Raw genomic sequence first — 20,717 nt, 5'->3', positions numbered from 1 at the left:
CTAGACCTCCAGCACCCGCAGGAGATACGCTTCCAGATTATGGGCTAGATTTACTAAGCTGCGGGTTTGAAAAAGTGGGGATGGTGCCTATAGCAACCAATCAGATTCTAGCTGTCATTTTGTAGAAGGTACTTAATAAATGAAAGCTAGAATCTGATTGGTTGCTATAGGCAACATCCCCACTTTTTCAAACCCGCAGCTTAGTAAATCTAGACCTATGTCTAATTGAATTATATTTATGTGAACAGGTTATTAGTGTATTAGGCTTAAATTTTCCTGGCTCTTCCTCCTTCATTCTTCCTCTCCAGGCATAAGGAGACACAAGTGAATAATGGACACAAAAGAAGTCCCAACAACGTATGTGTCCTTTATGTGCAGTACAAAAAAACAGACATACAACTAACTGTATATTAGCTCATTCCATCCGCTCTGCTAGTGCACAAATTGCTGCCTTTTTGTAAAAAGACATCATCAGGAACGAGGAGAGGGACCTTGTGGACACCAGACCCCAGCAAAGAAAACTGGTAATGGGTTACATCTTGTGACAACTCAATTTTGGTTGGAAGTATTCTTTTACCTTCCACTCATATTTGGGGAGTTGTTGTGCCTCAATGACCAAGGATCATTTTTATATTTCTACCATATTTTAGTTACACCAGAATATTTTTTTTATTTTTTTTTGTTAGTCTAGTCGCCCTTCATCTAGGCCATGTTGCAGGTATCAGATGCTGTTCTCAGCTATCGTCAGACATTGTTGTGTCACCGCAAAGTGGCTATCTACACAAACAGTCATTTGGTGTTTGGTCTTTCTGCAGTCATAGATAATGCAACTACAAGCTATTGGGGGGGGGGGGTAAAAAATCAGGTACTTGGACTATTTAAGTGTATTCCATTAGGTGCTCAGCAACAGTTTATGGTATTTTGTTTCTGAGTTCAGATTGTAATATTGACATTTGGGGGTATATGTACTAAACTGCGAGTTTGAAAAAGTGGAGATGTTGCCTATAGCAACCAATCAGATTCTAGCTGTAATATCGTAGAATGCACTAAATAAATGATAATTGAAACTGATTGGTTTCTATAGGCAACATCTCCACTTTTTCAAACCCGCAGTTTAGTAAATATACCCCTTGGTGTTTTGGCCCTGCTAGTGTTTAACGATTCATGCTCCCTCTCTCTTCTAGTAATTTGGCACCTATAATCATAGTTCTGGTTTGGATCCAACTTTCTATCACGTGTTCTCACTTGTTTTGTGATTTGCCAGAAGGTAACAATTCTCTAACCCTCACTTAAAACATCCTCATTACTTTCTATAGTGACTATACTGTCCCTCTACTATGATGTGATAGAAATGGATGATTCTTCAATTTGTAATTGTTTACCAAGGCTGCAAATTGGTTTATAGCACCTGTGCCCATTAATTATTAAGGTGGGAGTAAGGGGTGTTAGGACCATGTGGGTAGACAAAATATAGGGGCTGGTGCCATTGAGGTGGATTTTGCATCCTCCGTTTGATGGTTTCTCCAGGGGTAAAAACAATAAAAAAATAAAAATATTTGCAATTATTGAATGCAAAAAAAAGGTTGCTCGCTACTATGTTTCAACATTTGGGGGTTGAAGCCGCTGTGTTCCTTGCGGCACCCTTAGGCAGCCCTCTTTAAATTACTTTTATAAACATATAACTGTAGTATGGCACCACCAACCAAGACATTTGTAATCATTTCAGAAAGTGGTTAAAAGGTGCATAAAAACATTACAATAGGAGACAGTCTGCGAAAGTGATGTTAAACATTACCAAGTGCAAATGTAAGTGACTAAGTCATGTCAATATATTTTGGAAAACAATTATTGGAAAAACAAATGCAATCGATATGCAGAGAAGTGATTTCTAAAGCTTAAAAGAAAATAATAATAAAAATGTATTTAATATCACATATATATTGAAAGAGTGCATTGAAAAAATGATTCGTTTACTAAAAGCTAAAAGTTGTGTCGGACTGGTAAACCTTCATTTAGAATTTTGGTCATGTCTAATTTCCTTGTCCACAGCTTGGTTTACTTCTTCAGCTACATTTTTAGCATTATTGACCTTCACCCATGCGACAGGTCATTAACACCTTCAGAGATTTACTCCCTCATTCACTACTAAAGATCACTAGCAAAATGCAGAAGCCTGGGGAAAACCTCATGAATTTAAACTGACTCCAATATTACTTGGGATATATAAATCATGTTGACTAAAATGAGATCACCTTGTAATAAAACAATCTTGTTGAGATGATCTTTGCCAAAGCAGATGATATAATTATATATGTTACTCACAGATGCGGCGGTCCAGCATCCTCTACTGTTCTGTATGACTGGTTTGTCCTTTGTGCGTCTTATTCTTTATTGAATAGGATCAGCTGTGCTAAAGTGTAATCATTTTGGAAGACAGTTTTGATGTTAAGACTACTGCATTATTATGACATGTATAATATGTATTTGAATTATGTGTTTCCTAACCATATATAAGCACAATATCGTGGACACGGAACTCCGAGATAACTTTTATTATCCTTTTTATTGTACAGTAGAGTGTAGTGATTTCCCATCAATGAAGAATTCCAAATGAGTCAAGTGACCTAAGTTACATAACTGCCTATAAGGATATATGTTACAGGACATTTTACCCTATATAAAAAAAAGTAGGTTTGCATTTTATTAACCAGTTAAGTATCTATTAAAAAAGTTGGACATTTACTACTGTGCATGCTATCATTTCTTAAACCAGTATGGTCCAATGCGTTCACCGCTAGCCACACGTGGCGAATGGACAATTATGTTGTGGCATCCTGAACATGAAACTTATTGAAAATAATTATCTCAATCTTTAAATCACACAGAAGAAAATAGAACAGATTTATTAGATCTGGGGGTAAATGTATCAAGCTGCGGGTTTTAAAAGTGGAGATGTTGCCTATAGCAACCAATCAGATTCTAGCTGTCATTTTGTAGAATGTAGTAAATAACTGATAACTAGAATCTGATTAGTTGCTTTAGGCAACATCTCCACTTTTTCAAACCTGCAGTTTAGTAAATATACCACCTGGTGTTAGAAGGGAAGTTAAATACAATAAATACTAGGAACTATATTAAACCAATACATACTAATAACTATAAATTTTAAAAGTGGTCACCAAGTGAAGTGGAAAACTAATGTTCCATTCTCACAATTCTGTCATATTTAAAGGAGCTGTAGTAGTTCAGCTGTCTTTGATCAACAATTACCAAACCTATGCCAAGATAGAGAGGGAGAGGGAGGTTATCCTAAAAACATTAGTATTGATAAAGTAAATTAAATTATTCAATGAGAAAACTTTATTGAACTATAAGGACAAAAAAGAAATTAGAGAGTTTCTGTGAGCCTCTCAATGTGCTGTTTCTTTTCTTGTCTGCTGTTCTGCTTGGTGTTCTGCAGCGTGCATTGCAGCTTAATGCTCTTCAGTCTGCTGCTCTGCTTGGTGTTCTGCAGCGTGCATTGCAGCTTAATGCTCTTCAGTCTGCTGCTCTGCTTGGTGTTCTGCAGCGTGCATTGCAGCTTAATGCTCTTCAGTCTGCTGCTCTGCTTGGTGTTCTGTAGCTCGACATGCGGCAGCTTCTCTTTCCTGACATTGTTGCAAAAATTTTGCAAATAATTTTTATTGCAATGCCCATGGTCCTCAAATATTTTAAAGCAGTTTGCAAGTAAGTGTCCATAGCAATGTTCATAGTTAAACTGTTAGAATCCTCTGCAAGCACCAGTCCAGCATCTTGTGCTATTTCCACTGCCAAACCACTCCCTGAAGCCGAGCACTGCCCTACATGAAACAAATACCCATCTGGACTGTGATCCTCACACAACAGGACTTCTGTCAACTAATCCTTGGTTTTACCAATGCTTGTAATTTCTCTTTCCTCAAATTGCGTGGCAAGTACGTATTTGTTTGGCACTTGTATGCAGAAGATGTCGTATTCACACACCTTGTGCTAAATAAAAAAATGAAGAAAACAAGGAAAGGGGGATGGGACTGTCTCCACTGTATGTCTTAAAATATATTAAGCATTCAGTTCTGTCTTCGGTGAATAAGTCTGTATTCCCTCTCACAAGAATCACACAGACTTTATCCACTTAAGTTATTAAATAAAAATATCCCACAAGCTTCCTCCTATGTGTCACAACAAGACCCATGTGGGCATGTGTGACATGTGGGGGTGAAAGGGTTCATCACAACAAAGCTACCTGGTCTTTCTAAACTTGTTAAAGTTCTCCAAATTATAACTCACACTCACTGTCAAACACCCAGTTCTGCCACCAATGATTTGGTTGAAAAGCTGACACTCTTTAGGAAGGGTTCAGTTACTCCCTGACATATCTCAAAATACAATCCCAACCTAATTTAGGGCAACAATTAGCTGCCTTAAATATAGCTTTATAACAATTAAGCTCTGCTGACACATGAATTTGTTTAAAACACAAAGGGAAAATGTTAGTATAGGGAGTTTAATATGACAAAGAAAGGCACAATGCTTATTGTTTAAAATAGGATATTAAAATTGCACACAAAAATACAATTGCATAACAGTTCCTTAAATAAACAGGAATAAAAATAGAAACAATTATATCATGTACTCTGATCCCTGGAGAAGGTTAGAAAGTCTGAACAATTCATCAGTACAGAAAAGAATGAGCTTTAAGAACTGATAACCTTCAACATCAATTTCATGGCTTTAAAAATAGTTTTTCTCCCTCAAGCCCCCCTAGTATAGCCATTTTGCTACCTTGCGCTATACTAACATACTACAATATCCAGTTTCTCTTTCTGTTATCTAATTTATACATTGGGCTGCTGATTACTTGGATAGAAACTACATTGGAAGTCCATATGATGATGTTTAACAGATAAGCTTATTAGATTTATATTTCAGAAATGCAAACAACCATTTAATTAGATTAAGATCTTTTCTGGAGATACTAACATACTACACATCACCATCAGTGCCACCTGTTGCAAAATGTACTTACAGACCTAACACCTGCCAACAACAGGTTAATCCAAGAGAAGAAAGAGTGTTACCTGAGACTTAAGAGGACGTGGTTGTATGTTAATTCAACAACATGTTATACTCCCAAATTGGTGCGAACCCATCCTTGCTCTATACTTTAATTTGGACATTACTAGCACTATCTGTTGACTAATTATTTAGCACCTTATTGCTCACTGTTTTGGAACTATTACTCCAGAACAGTCTTAAGTGTCACTGTGTGCATAAGACTGAACTGCTGGACTTCAGGCTAAAAATATTGGAAACAGGGGTCCACAGCTCATCTGTTGGCTCCTTAGCCACTCTTTTAGGGTCTTGTCTCTTCAAAGGAGCAGTCAGCTGACAGGAAAGAGGCAGTCTCAGTGGATCTCCTCTGCAGAGCCTCTGAAGTCACCCAGAGGACCTCAAGTTAAAATAAGCAAGTGCCCTGTTCTGTCGGCTGCCAGGAAAGAGTCATTCTCATGGAATTGAGTGACTCTGGAGGAGAGGATGTCACTCATAGATTCAGAGCAACGGCACATGAGAAGAGCCTGGTAAGTAATTGTAATAATATTAATTTATAATATAAACCGCTACTTTAGACATTAGGGGCCTAATTCATTAAGGTATGTAAGTGAAGATACTTGCCATATTTTGCGTAAAATTGCTCTCAGCGTGCTCAGAAATGGACTATACTCCAGGGAACACAAGTGCATGTAATTCATTTTTCGAATGCAAAGGACATTTTCGACAGCCTATGATTTGAAAGGTAGAATGGGAAGGAAAGGGGTGTATATAGGGAAGCAATGCACAGTAAGGTTGTGCCAAAGTCGAGGGCGTGTACATTTGTCTAATTCAAGCTCTGGGCACCTCTGAGGTAGGTGATTTTCAGTTATTTCATTTGTACCAGCTACAGGTCTGGTGTAAGTGACGATTGATAGTGATGATGGCCGTTTATGCCTCCTAGAACATATGTTTGCAATCAAGAGCAACTGTAAAAATACATTTTATGTACAGTAGACATTAAGAACACCAATGTATATCATTGTTGAAAAAAATAAAATAAAGAAAAAAGACTTTCGTTAATGTTTTTTCATTAATGATTACGTCATTAACAAGTGTTAATATATCTAATAATTTGTTTTGTTATTTGTACATTCTGATGGGATTCTATATATACATATGCATTGTGCGTACCCTGCAGTGTGCTGTGACTGCCTACAGCAAATGCCGTAGAGGCAGAATGTACTTACATCTGTATTCAACTAAAAATGTTTCTCCAGATCCGCCCCTTGTAGAATACGGATGTACCTGCTTTAGTTTTCCGACCGTTTTTAAAAGTCGCAAATTGCGTTCACTTTGCGCACCTTAATGAATCAGGCCCTGGATGTCAATGACAGCTTGTAGTTCTAACGAGAGTTAAGGAACAATTCCATAAAATCCCCTATTCCTGCAAAAGAACATGTGCTCCCATTGTGTTATCCCGGCAACAAGCCATCTAAATGAATTATGCTATTTTACAATAAATGAACTCTACAACATAATGTCTTGTTATTTCTAGCTAATGACATTCAGCAATCCCTACAATGGAACTACATGTGCTGCTAACAAGTCCACACATTGAGATCCATTGTCAGAGAGAGGAACAAATGGTAACTGACCCCTGGGTCTACCACACTTTTAGTCAGGGGTGATTTCTAAGAGGTGTCAGGCACAGATGAAGAACTGGCACCTTGAGAAATATAGTATTAAAATCATGCTTAATACATAATAAACTGTAAATTAAACTGTCACCTTGTACTAGAAATACACCCCTTTTTTGTGATGTAGTTGAAGATTTACTAGTCTTAATAAAAAAAAGAAGTTAAGAAATTAAATCTGCCATCTTTTTTTATATTAGGCCCCAGGATCAGCATACCAACTCAATTAGGTGTACATATTGTTTGATGTGGATTATTAAAAGCCATCATTTATAGAGTGGAATGCAGTTTTGTATTAACAGATCTGACAGCCCCTTTAAGTGTTAACTCTGCTTTTAAATGGCATTGTGAAAATGTGTTCTTTTACTCAATCATGTCTAAAAAAGCTGACAGAATTAAGTAAATCATGGATTACAATTATATAATATGTCCCGCTAAGTGTAATGGGATTACATTTAGTTTAAGAAACTCAAGAATGATATATAGTTAGAAATTACAGCTAGCAATATGAAACAGTTATACTACATTCCCTGTGATAAATGTCTAGTACACCGAGTTACTATACCAATGTCGTATTTCTTTAAATGAGAGCTAAAAGCCGTTTTCTATGTCCCTCCAATGTGTACTTCTTCTGCCGTTTCCCATGATGCTATGCTCTGACATGCCAAATTTCACATTCCTCCACACCTACACCCTGTGTATGCCCAACTAAATTTACACAATCCCCACCTACTTTTCTGTGAAATACATTTTTAAAAATCTGTACTGCTGCCAATGGTAAAATGACAAAAAAATTAATATTTATATATAGCTACAGCAACATTCTTTCTTTGGACCTGACCATTGAAGTAGGCAGAGGTTAATTTGACCAGCACCCCAAAAAACTTTTATTTCCTAGTCCCCTAGTCTCTTAACTGGCTGAATGTATAGGTAATGGAATCCTCATGTGTGGAGTAAATACATTTCTCTATAGTAAACTTTGTTGTTTGAAAACTCACTTTAGATCCTGCAAAAAAAAGATGAATAATGAGTTGAATTTCTGAATCTCCTGAGTTATATTCAGATAGATGAGGAAGTATTATCTAACATACAGTGTATTCAAACTCTTTACGGATGGAAAAAAATGAAGTAGAATTATCTCCATAGGTAAATATGAGAAATACCAATATGTAGAGACCACTTTCGGCAGAAAGTTAACATCAGGTCCACTTTGTCATGGTGAAAGGGAAAATATGATTGAATGGTCCTGAGTGCTTAAATCTTACAGACCCTCCTATCCATCTTTCAGAGTAGTAGATTTATAGGTACATGTTGAATGGATTTGAAGGGAGCATTCATCAGAGTTTGGAGAACTAGAATTAAGTAGCTTGGAGGCACACTACGTTATACTGGAAGCTTAAATCTTTTTACACCTTAAAGAGATTTTAGGGTCTTTAGCCCGTGGTCGACCATAAGGCTCAGTCTTAATACCAATTGGAGAAACTGAATGACTATTTCAGAGGACCATTGCTAGGAGCAGAAACTTTTCGATGAATATCTGGTTGTGAATTTATCTTAGATCTGGTAGCAAGTGGAGGAATTTAAAAATTTTCTGGCTGATATTAAGATATAGGAGGCATGACCCAAGAGACAACACGTCCCCATTATGTGTCTCTCCATTTCATGCAATTAAGTTTAGTACATGAGGCTTCACATTTAGATTTGGGCCCTGGTAGATTACCCATGAACATATAGGGATTCTAAACAGGATTCTTAGGCCATCTTATACAGTTCAGAGAATATTGACCTCTGAGGCCACCAAGGTAGCAGAATTATTAAAACATGTATGATATTCTCTGATTTGAGCTCACCAAACAACCTTTGGGATTGGGGGAAACAGATTTAGTAACTTGAAAATACATGGGATAAACAGGGCATCTATGAAGGTTTCCCTTGGTGGAGACTGGGTGTAGTCTGGATCTGTTTACCAGCCAGCTGATCTCCTATCGATTTAATGGAAGAGAGGGAGGAGTATTTGGTTTGAATGAAAAATTACCCTGAAAATCTCAGAATTTCCTCCCAATTTACTAGCCATACATGAAGCTGGAGAGTAGCAAGGTTTTTCTTCATCTGAAATAACAAGAGATTAGGGTCTTGTACATTTGACAGAATGTCACCAAAGCACAAATCTGAAACCCCCTGAGCTGAAATTGCATAAGCAGCATTAGCAATGTTTTTTGGAAAATTTTGGGAGCTGTTGTAAATCCAAAGTGAAAACATTGTGTATTGGAAGTGTCTTTCCAGAACCTGGAATCTGAGGCACTCCCTGGATTGGATGAAGTCAGGAAGATCCTTTGGATCAATCCCCCAAAGACACCTTGATGTATATGACCCTAGATCCCCTGATGTACAATTTGAACCTATACAGTGCAAAAAAGTCTTCAATCTGCTGACTGATCTGGACTGTTGTATTCAAAAATCTCTATAAGGATTTGTCAGTAGAGGATTCTCCTTGGTGGATTTATGAAAGGACTGGGGGGGGAAAGGTTGGCAGAGGGGGTTGCTATGGGCAACACTACCTTTATGTATACTAATATTTTCATTAATGTCCTCCATCGAGTCAGTGAAAACCCGAACCGCATCCGATATGTTTGCAAACCCCTTAACTGCATGCAGATAAGGTTGGACATTAAGATAAAGTATTAAAATGGGAATCGTGTAGTCCATTAGGAGAAAGAAAGAAAAATCCTATGTATTGAATCAACGCAATGCAAAATTAATCTCTCTCCAGTGAACCTGGCTAATTAATAGCCGGACAGCCAATCAGAAGTGTTTCTTGTACCAGATAGGTTATATTTAATTATTCATTTTTGTCCTTTTCTGAAAGACACATTAGCTCAATACTTATAGGGAAATAAGTGCAGGCACTGGTCATTAATAGTCAGAATCCATAAGTTACATAAAAAACCTTCTATAAAGAAAACAATTTCCTTGCTACTGGCTTAGCGCATAATGAATACCTTTATTCACAATGTTAAAAAAACAATAACTTGTAGCAAAATGGACAGTGTGTTAAAACATCCTTGTGACTACCACAATATAAATATCAAAGCATATACAACACTTGTATCTTATCTTGAATAACAAATCTGACAGATAATAACAGAAGCAATATATATTTATAGTTCACATAATCTTCCAACTGTTTTTCAGACAAGTTCTACCTTCAGGCCCATAAATCACCACAAAACACACTATGATCCCGTATATATACAGATCTGTTTATATACATTAAGCCCGGGAAAATGGGAGTATAAAACAAAACTAAGTGATCACTTGCTGCAATCTGATCAAATAAATATGCTGAGAAAGTAACCTCCATGGTATAAGGTCTATCCACAAAAGATACAAGATAAGGAGGAATGATAGCAAGGTTTCCATGTAGTCATGCAACCAGGTTAACACTGATCTGGTATTACATGTATCAGATTACCTTCGCATTGGAGCGATAATACACTTGGCGGTCTTGGTCCTCCACTTGTTAAGTGTTTAATATTAACAAAGGTCCCAAGCGAAAGTTCTCAGTGTAATGAGCGGCAATCCCATCTGGTGTATAGGTTCACTTGTTGCACTGGAGGACTAAACATTCTGTGCCTGATTCATTAAGGGACGTAAACACGATTTTGTTAGTATAATCCACACCATTCATCTTTGATCACAAAGGACACTTACTACAGCCTACGATTTCAGGGTGAGGAATGGGGCGTGCCAAGCTCAAGCGCACGTAGCAGCATTCTGATTCTGATTCTGGGCACCTCTCAGGTACTCTCGCTCCAGCTACAGGTCTAGTCTAAGTGCCGAGTACTAGTGTTGACGGCTTAGTATATATGCTAGGACATGCGATTGCAATCAGGAGCAACTGAAACAAATGCATTTTATGTACAGTAGACATACATAACATCCTAATAAATGTATTTCATGGGAAAAAAAGTATTTTTTATATTTCACCATTAATGACTATATTATTATTAATGGGTGACATTAAATTAATTTTGTTTGCATTCTTTTATGAGTTTATATTCCACATAGGTATTAGACGTATCCTGCAGCGTCTGTCTAGTAGAGCAGAGTATCCTACACCCGCACTCATCAGTACACTTATCTTCAAGTCAGCTCATTGTTGAATTAGAACGTGTGTATCCCCAACTTACGTGCGTTTAAACAAAATGCTCATTATGTTCAGCAAGTGTCCCTTAAAGTCAGGCCCTCAGTGTCACCCCTTCCAGCTAGTAACAAGCCCGGCACACTGCATCCTGCTTTCCTCTTGTACAGATTGCATATACTCAGCCTCCTCTTAGTGCTGATTAATTATGTGAACTAACATTCTCACAAAACACTTGCGGTTTTCAAGTATGTTATAATGTTACCAATAAATATTCCTCTCAACTGCCATTCTTAATGATTGCTGAAATAACACATTGTTTCCTTCTTCCTATTGCCTTTCCTGGCACATTTCTTTACCCACAATGGTGATTTCTTCAGTATGCGGTTTAAACTACCTCACCTGTCAAAACAACAGGTTTCTTTGTTATTGTTCAGCAGCTGTTTGCCATGCAGTTTGGGAAACCCCTGCTTGATAAATAGGGCGCTATATATCCCAGCAATGTCTCTAAAGCACAAATGTACTATGAGACCTTGCAGTTTTGATTCATGGAATTAGATGTGCAGTTTTGCCTTTAGTGACTTGTACGGTTTACATACTGCACATCAAATGCCGGATTACCAGAAGAGCAGGCATCCTCCTGGATCCCAGGCGGGGGCAGGGCTTAATGAATTGAGCCACATCCTCAGTCACTCCCACTGCTGTGATTCGCTGCATTGCACAGCAGGAGGCGGAGCGATGGTGTCATCGCTTACTCTCCTGCACTTGCCACCTGACCTCCCCTCCTGACAGCGGGAAAAGGCTGGCAAGTATGTTTTGAATAGATTGCGTCCTCATCAATGGCTGATATTTTGAAAGCCTTTCCAGACCTGGAAACTGTTTTTCCTGATGCCAATGAAGATGTATGGCCTGAATGTAATGTAGGAACGTAAATGACAATATGTGCCATATTTTGCATAAAAAATGCTCTGTGCATGCCCAGAAACATACAATACTCCAGAGAACGTAGCAACGTCCAATTCACCGTTGAGTGCAAAGGACCCTTACGAAAGCCTAGGATTTCATGGGCGGAATGGTGAGGGGAATGGGCATATGTATGTAGTCAATGTACAGTAAGGACGTGCCTAGCTCGAGCGTACGGAGCAGTGTCCAATTCAAGTTTTGGGCAACTCAAAGATACGTCAATTTCAGTCACAACACTTGCTCCAGATACTGGTCTGGTGCCGACTACTACTGATGGCCGCTGTGTATGCAAGCAAGAATATGTGTTTGCCGTCAACAGCAACTGTAAACATTTATTTTCTGTACAGTAGACATTAATAACATCCTAATAAATGTATTTTATGGGGGGGCAGTGGAAAAAAACACTATTTTTTATTTTTTAATCTTTTGTCATTAATTACTATAATAATAACATGTGATATTAATTGAATAGATTTTTTTTTTTATGTGTGTTCTTTTGGGACTTTATATTCCACATGTGTATTGGACATATGCTGAAGTGTATTGTCTGTTAGAGCAGGGCGGACCTAGACCCATGTTCATCAACAGACATATTTTCAGATTCACTCCTTGTTGAATACGGACATGTGCATCCCCGATGTACATGGGATTTTTTAAAAAAAGCACATATTACATTAATTTTGCGTTCCTTGATGAATGAGGGTCGTAATGTTCAGATATTTCTTCAATATCTGATATGAATGAAACATATATTCACATAAAATAAATAATACTACGGGATTTTTCTAAGAAACGCTTCACTGATTAATGAAATAATATCTTTATGTGTTTTTTGGTTTGTACAGAATAATATTGTAAAGTGATAGGAGCTTTAACTATATCCATCTCTCAGTAATAGAGATTATAGTGGAGTATGGAGGCACAGCGTAATATGTTTGAATTAAGTTGTAATTTCATAAAGGCAATGGCTGAATTTACAATGTCATGCTTCACCTCCTATTTCTATTAAATGCTGCTTTATTTCAGCCTCAGTTCATATGCTGTCTATAAAATTCATTTCTACATTTCGGATGGGTAATTCTTCATGGCGAGCAGCAGGAACCTGTTCACATTGGACATTGGCACTATAGACATATCATTTCATCTCTTCTTTCAGACAGTTTGCGGAAACCATACTAATTGATATTATTTTTTTAATGGACTATACATAGCACATACTAATAGCTATATATAATAAAGAAAAAGCAAAACTGTTATAATCTAATTACAAGACACAGCAAATATCATCACTACACAAATCAGTACCAATAAAATCATGCCGAATCTTGCATATCAGCATGCAAAGTTGTTACACACGGGTGGGTACTGTACATGAAAGGGTCTCTCTACAGTACAGTAAACTATGAGGTTTTCTAAGTACTATTCAGAAGCTCATAGATCCTCCGTATGTCGTCAGTAGTGCAAGTTATTGGAAATTGCATCACACCCCTGGGAAGTACATAATTACAAATTGGTACACACCCCAGGTTGCCCCTCATATGATCTGTTGAGTACTATTGTCTTCTCTATTTTCACTATAGTTTGTTATGCAGAACCAAATACAGCAAACAATTTTGCCAACAATTTCATCATAAATCTTTGGACTTTATACAACCTGCTAAGCAGGGTACCTATCTGCCCCACAACATTATTCTGGTAAATACAGTACAGTATCCACAAATGGCTAGTATGCAAAGCAGAAATCAATCTGGTGGCTAGTGTTTAAAGTAGACTTACATTGTGGTGGCTAGTGTATGGCAGGATGTCTAATATTGTGGCTAGTGTATGGCAGGTATCATGATACCGGTTTACTAAGGCTACTTACTGGTATTAGCTCTGCAATCCAGGAAGCGCAGAGTCTAAATGTACCTCTGGTCTTATCCAAGACCCCCACAACGAGGTTTGGAGTTCGCTGCAGGACTACGCAGGTCGCAGCCCTCCGGGTAAGACACCAGTGAAGTGACGTAGGCAAGCAATCCAAGAACGGGATACAGGTAGTACGGTACAAGGGGTCAGGCAGAGACGTTGTGAGACAATCCGAAGTCAAGCCGGGCAGGCAGTGTAGTACATAGGGAGCAGGCACAAACGTAGTCAGATGGTCCGAAGTCAATACCATGGGAGCGATAATGTCAAGGGAAGATCCGCAGGGAAGGTCAGGACAAGTCGAATCAGGAGCCAGGAAACCAATCAGAGTGCTGGGAAGAACAGTGGGACACTGACAGCAGGATTTCCAATAAGCTGGTTACTGCATAGTAGATCTTCAATATGGTGGTCACCATTTGGATGGACCTTTAGGAATTTTACTCTGCTGTCAGGACTTCCAATATGATAGCTAGTTTGTTCCAGGACGTTCACTCTAGTGGCTACTATATGGCAGCTTCCTGATGTACTTGCCGTCCATTGAGTTGCCACTGGCTTCTCACTCATAAGAGTGACCACTGTGAGCTGTCACTCACATTTAGCTATACGATTTGTGTTGATTCGTTAGTAGTGTTGGGCAGGAAATTCTTTGTAGTTTCCTGTTTGACACTACTAGCAAATCAGAGCACTGGGAGAGGTCAGATAGATGTTACTGCTTACAGTGGTCTTCCCTATGAGTGACAAACAAAAGGCACACCAGGCCAGAGAGATTAGATTACTTAGTAGCAATAACAATTAAAATATATATTTTAAAAAAAAAAAATTACAGAAGAAAAAAAAAACAGGGAAAGAACCACTGGCTTTCTGCAGGTTGCAAGAAAATAACTGTAAGTGACAGTTACACAAATGTTACCCCCTAGACCACTACACTAAATACCTAATCTACAGTCACTGACATTACTTCCAAAGATGGGATTAGTACCCCATTCATTGCCTCCTATCCTACCCAGGCCAAGGGAAGACCACTGGAACAGTCATGATCAGAACAACATAATGTCAAATATTTTAACTCTACAACCAAATTTTCAGTGTCTCATTCTATTAATTAATTTGAGACTCTTGAACTGGCCCAAATCAGACAAATTCAGAAAGATGTTGTTCATTTTTACATACAGACTGCAAGAAGGATAGACAAACAGTTTAGTACAGGACTGCAGCTAAATGATCACAGAGCTGTCACAAACCTTAGCTGATTCTGCAGACGATGCTACATTCAACTTGTCACAGGCAATTAGAGGGCTGGCTTATAATCCCACTGTAACATGTAATTACATTTTCCTTTAGTTTCTTAGAAAAAGGCATTACTTGTTTTTCCTCCTTGTTACATTCTATGCTCGCAGAACCAGCAGACAGTCTTAGAATGCAGATGACCGTACTGTGAGCATCATTTGAATGTGAAGCCATAACAAGCTGGGGACTTGTAATTAGTGAAGAGATGAACAAGTTGAATGCTAAATACAACAGCAGATGATCATTCAGTGTCATCATCTTCGTGTGATTAGTATGCCATTACGACCAGAGATATCCATCAGAATGCACAAATACTGGACAGAAATAAATAGACGTGGTACTGCTGTGCGAAATGATGCACAGCCAAGATGTTGGACGATAGTGTTGTGCAATAAATTTAAGGGAATGTTATCTTTACCATTGTCATGAACAGCAAGCACCACTTGGATGTACGGCGTCACCAGGATCTACACTGTACCACAAAATATTGCAGTTAAAATATTTAGGTACTTTTGTGAAATTGTCTAAGGAAAAAGTATTCTATTTAGTAACTTTCTTTTGCACCCTATTCTACAAGTATCCAATGACATTGTTTAATCCCTGACCTGCCCTCTGGAACAATTGCTGTTATTCTGATGTCGTAGGCGTGCAAGTAGATAATTGTGGCATTTACATTGCTCATACAGAAATGTCACAGCAATAAGATCGAAAAGTGTTCTGGTCACTGCAGTAGGAGGTTGTCACAGAAGTGGTGTAACTGCTTGATGAAGCAAATTAATAACATTTTGGTCTGCCTGAACCCTGAACCTCAATTTAGAGTGATTTTTTTTTATTATGTCTTATTTTATACATTTGAACTTTGTATTTATTGAATAAACATATACTTACAAATAAACATATAACAAATAACAGTAAACATATTACAACACTAATGTTTCTCCTTTGTTTTTGTGTATAAAACTAGGGGGGGGGGGGTGCAGGGGAATGGGTGGGAGCGGAGTGGGTACAGGTACAGAAGGAGGCATCATTTAAAATATAAATTTAACAGTAAGTGATTATATGTATGATTAGGTGATTATATGTATTGATTGCAGGACCTGGAATAGCTGCAAAGCATCTAGTTAAAATGAGGTAGTTTACGTAACATGAAAGAGCCTGTTCCATGTGATCACGATGAGAACCTGGAAGCAGCTTCAGGTATGTTCTAATAGATACTAGCAAGGTCAGGGGGAAGTTAGCACTCTTGCTAAACGAAAACCAGGAAGACATTCTTGAAAATACCAGGGTGCCAAATTTAGCTTTCTTATCATGATTATAGTAGGTGATGCTTTCCATGCATGCAATGTGCCAGCTGGAATTTTGGATGGCAGACATAGAGGAGGGTCCCTGTTGCTTCCAATTGTAGCTCTATGTACATTCGTGGCAGTGACAATGTGAGATACCATTTTTTTTAACTTGGTTGTCCACGTCTTGTGGGTCTATGTCTCATTTTGAGACAATAGAAAACAACATTTAATTGTGTTCTAAGCTTTCGCCAGTGAATACTTTTATAAGAGTACCTTTGGCAGCCTAGTGAGGGATGAAGGGGGCAGGGGCGCACGCACCCCCCAAAAAAAACAAAAAAACGAGCGAGCTGCTGCGCATGTGCCCGCGCATGCGAAGCAGCTCCGTTTCAGCAGCACTGTACTATAAAGCAGCCGCGCTGTATACAATACAGCGCTGCCGCAAACGCTTCTTTGACAGCGCCGCGGCTGCTATATAGTACAGTGCCGCAATGTGGGGCACTTTGTTAGCGGAGGGGAGGGGTTTCTGGAAACCCCCCCTGCGTGCGAAGCTACTTCATTGGAACCCATACTGTGCTTGGGGGCACATTGTCCCCCCACTGTACAAATATCTCATTGATTTTTTTTTTCTCTCCTGTCATATTTAATTGGAAAATCAACCTGAAAAGGACAGAAAAACAGTTACATTATTGTCAAATTTTGTTGTGAGCTTTGTAATGCTTGTTTTTATTTTTTCAATTAACAACTGATGGATCTTGGCATATGTTAATGTCAGTGTGTTAAACACAAAGATTAACATGTTAAATGCATCACACTGCTGCAGATCTGACATGATGGCAGCTTAAATGCATCTCATTTAACTGTCTAAACTTCTATCATGTCTCCTTCGCAAATCTCTATATATGGATGGAAAGAATCTTGCTGTTGGTAATTTCCGTATTTCTAAAATTCATTTTGGGTTCTGGCCAGAGATTAACTAAACTGCATCAAAATATCACGCAAATCAACTTTCACAGCGGAACAGGCCGTGGTATTGTTTTCACCATTGCGCACTATAGTTGTAAATATGCATTTTGTGGAATTTATATTTATTCTGTTATGTAGTGTGGTTGGGGTACGACATAGATCAGGGATCAAGCCAAATCCAATTGGCAAAACATGTGACATTTTATGTTTGAACGTAGAATGAGGCTAATTTTTCGGTGAACCCAACCATGGCCTTATCTGTGTGGAGTTTGTATGTTCTCCCTGTATTTGCGTGGGTTTCCTCCAGGTGCTCCGGTTTCCTCCCACAAAGCAAAAACATACTAGTAGGTTAATTGGCTGCTTTCAAATTGATCTAACACACACACACACACACTCACACAGAGACTAGGTGTGTGTGTGTGCGTGTGTGCGTGTGCATGTGTGTGTTAGGAAATTTAGACTGTAAGCTCTATTGGGGCAGGAACTGATGTGAGTGAGTTTTCTGTAAAGTGCTGTGGAATTAATGGCGCTATATAAGTAAATAAATAAATGGTGATGATGGTGATGATGATGATGATGATGATGATGATGATGAACAGTTTTGAAAATGTTGCCCATCTCTAGCTCTTAGTCTGTATTATGAAATTTATACAATTTTCTATCTCTAACACTATGTAAAAAAAAAAGTGCTTGCAGTCTCTGACAAGGATGATGGAACAAAGGAGGAGAGCGGAAGGAACCATTCTGGAGTTATCAGAGGGAGAGGTTTGGAAATACTAGCTTTCTCAGTGAACTGCCGATGCAGATTTTAGTAGATTTTTTTAAGGGTGAAGAGTGTGTGCATACACAGCTGTTGTTTTACCTTTTTACCCTCATCAACGTTCAGAACGGTTATTAGCTACATGCCACTGGTGCCATAGCATGATGTTCCAGCCAACTAGAGATGCCTGAAATTTGTGCAAAACTGTTTCCTGAATCAGTTCAGAAAATTGCATTTATAGTTCGAAAATTCCACAGGAATTCTGATACTTTAGATTGACTAAAAACTTTAAGTAAATTCAAGCAATGTACACAGGTTCAATCAAGTTTCAGTGGGTTCGTCCATGGTCAAGCATACGTTCAAGCAGGTTCACACATCTTTGAGCTGGTTCACGCATGAGCTTAGATGAATATATTTTAACACTTTTCTAATGCGAATATAAAACTTCAAAATACAGTAACGTTCTGTGTTTTTTGATAAATGTTTAAAAACACTCTAAAATGTAACCATATAACATTTATAATTATTTTAACATGTATTTATTTTTTTGACTGAAATTTTTGCATTAAGTTTTATAAGAATTTGAAGTAAGGGTATAAAAGGAAAAAAAAGGAAGGGAACGAAAGACATTAAGTTGGGGGGAGGGGTACATAGTGGGTAACTAACACAACAGTAGTTCATAAACAAAAAAGTATTCACACACCTGAATATTTAAACATATTTTTATTACGAAAAGTGAACCACGAATAGCAATCCTATAATGTGAGGCATAAATTTTGAATCCAATTTGACATTTTCAAGCATCTCTACTGCTGTTTGGGGAGAACACCTCTTCTGTGCACACTGCATACTGCTAGGTACATAGATTTTCATGCATGCACACTCGCAAATCTGTATTCCCAATAGTATGCAGAAAACACATGGACAAATACTGATATGGGTCACTGACAAACATGTCCTTTGCTTTTGTGGGTCTTTTGCTTGGGACACACACCATCCAGAGAGGCTACCACTGCAGAATAAATCTTCTAGTCAAAGAGGGCTGGAGAATTCAGATGATTCTGCACCCGGTTTCACTAGATTACCAGGATTTTGAAGTGTGGCGAGAGATGGGGTGAAAGTAGAGTTATGGGAGTTGGTTGAAAACTAGGGGGTAAATGTATCATACTCCGGTTTCTTCAACTCGCGGGAGTTCGGCGAGATGACAGCTAAAATTTAAAGCGGCGCTGCCTTGTAAAGGCAAGTTTCCCTTTACAAGGCAGCGCCGCTTTAAATTATAGCTGTCATCTCGCCGAACTCCCACGAGTTGAAGAAACAGGAGTATGATACATTTACCCCCAGATCACAGATGACCAGCAGTAGAAAAAGTACAGTCAGGATGTTGGATATGAATGATTTTAGCACTTTGCAAGCTCTGTACTTTCATGAGTGTGCATTGTGTGACATTTCAACTGCAAAATGGCTTGTATGATTTCTAGAGCACTCGAGCTAGGGAGCATTATAAAGCTTGATGCTTCCAAGTTCTATAATATCGTTCTTCACACAGGCAAAGTTGTCAACAGTCAAATCCACTTTACACTGATACTTGCTCCCAGACAGTAGCATCTACGCAAGTTGTACAGATATAAGACTACATCTCCCAACATGATGAAAAGTACCTACTGTAGTTTTCATATCTTCAATATATCTTAAGATTTACAGGCAGTGTAGATGCAGTGATGCATACATACACAATAGGGACATATACTGAATATTACCATGGACATACAGTATGACCGTTGGCCAGTATTCTTAGGAAAATTCCCAGTCTCTATTTTTTTTTGCTGTGTTACAGACCTTCTGTAAATATAAACAAATATGTATGTCTGAGCATGGAACATTTTAAGGATAAAAAAAATATGTATTTTTGATGATAATGACAAATATTTCAATATTGTGATCATTCATTATTCTTCTCAGTACCTCAGCCTTTGCCTTATATTGTGATTGTATCAGAACTGGCCATTTAAATTAATTTTTAAAAACATATGAATCAGTGTTTGGCCTTTGGTCTCTGGACCCAGTTACCTACATTAGATATACACAGACTAATTTGATGGAATAGGCAGGCAGAAAGAGCAGAATCATCACCATCAGTTATTTATATAGTACCAGCAAATTGAATAGTGCTTTACAACTGGGAACAAACACAGTAATAAAATGATACTGGGTAATACAGACAGACAGAGAGGTAAGAGGGCCCTGTTCGCAAGCTTACAATATATGGGACAATGGTAGTTTGATACATGAGGTAAGTGCTACATGTTGCATATTGGTCCAGCTAGAATGCGTTATCTTTGTGGAATTTGTATGTTCTACCTATGTTTGTGTGCGTTTTCTCTGTGTGCTCTGGTTTCCACCCACACTCCAAAAACATACTAGTAGGTTAATTGTTTGCTATTAAGTGTGTCTGTGTGTGTTAGGGAATTTAGACTGTAAGCTCCAATGGGGCAGGGACTGATGTGAGGGAGTTCTCTGTACAGCGCTGCGGAATTAGTGGCGCTATATAAACAGCTGATGATGATGATGGCACATTATGCAAAACTGCGCCATACACTCAATTCGGAGTCTGAGTGTGTATACAAGTCCAGGCCTATGTCAAACTCATCATCATCAACATTTATTTATATAGC

Source organism: Mixophyes fleayi, chromosome 9 (assembly GCF_038048845.1).
Source record: "Mixophyes fleayi isolate aMixFle1 chromosome 9, aMixFle1.hap1, whole genome shotgun sequence".
In the NCBI taxonomy this organism is placed as follows: domain Eukaryota; kingdom Metazoa; phylum Chordata; class Amphibia; order Anura; family Limnodynastidae; genus Mixophyes; species Mixophyes fleayi.
This window is presented reverse-complemented; position numbering follows the sequence as displayed.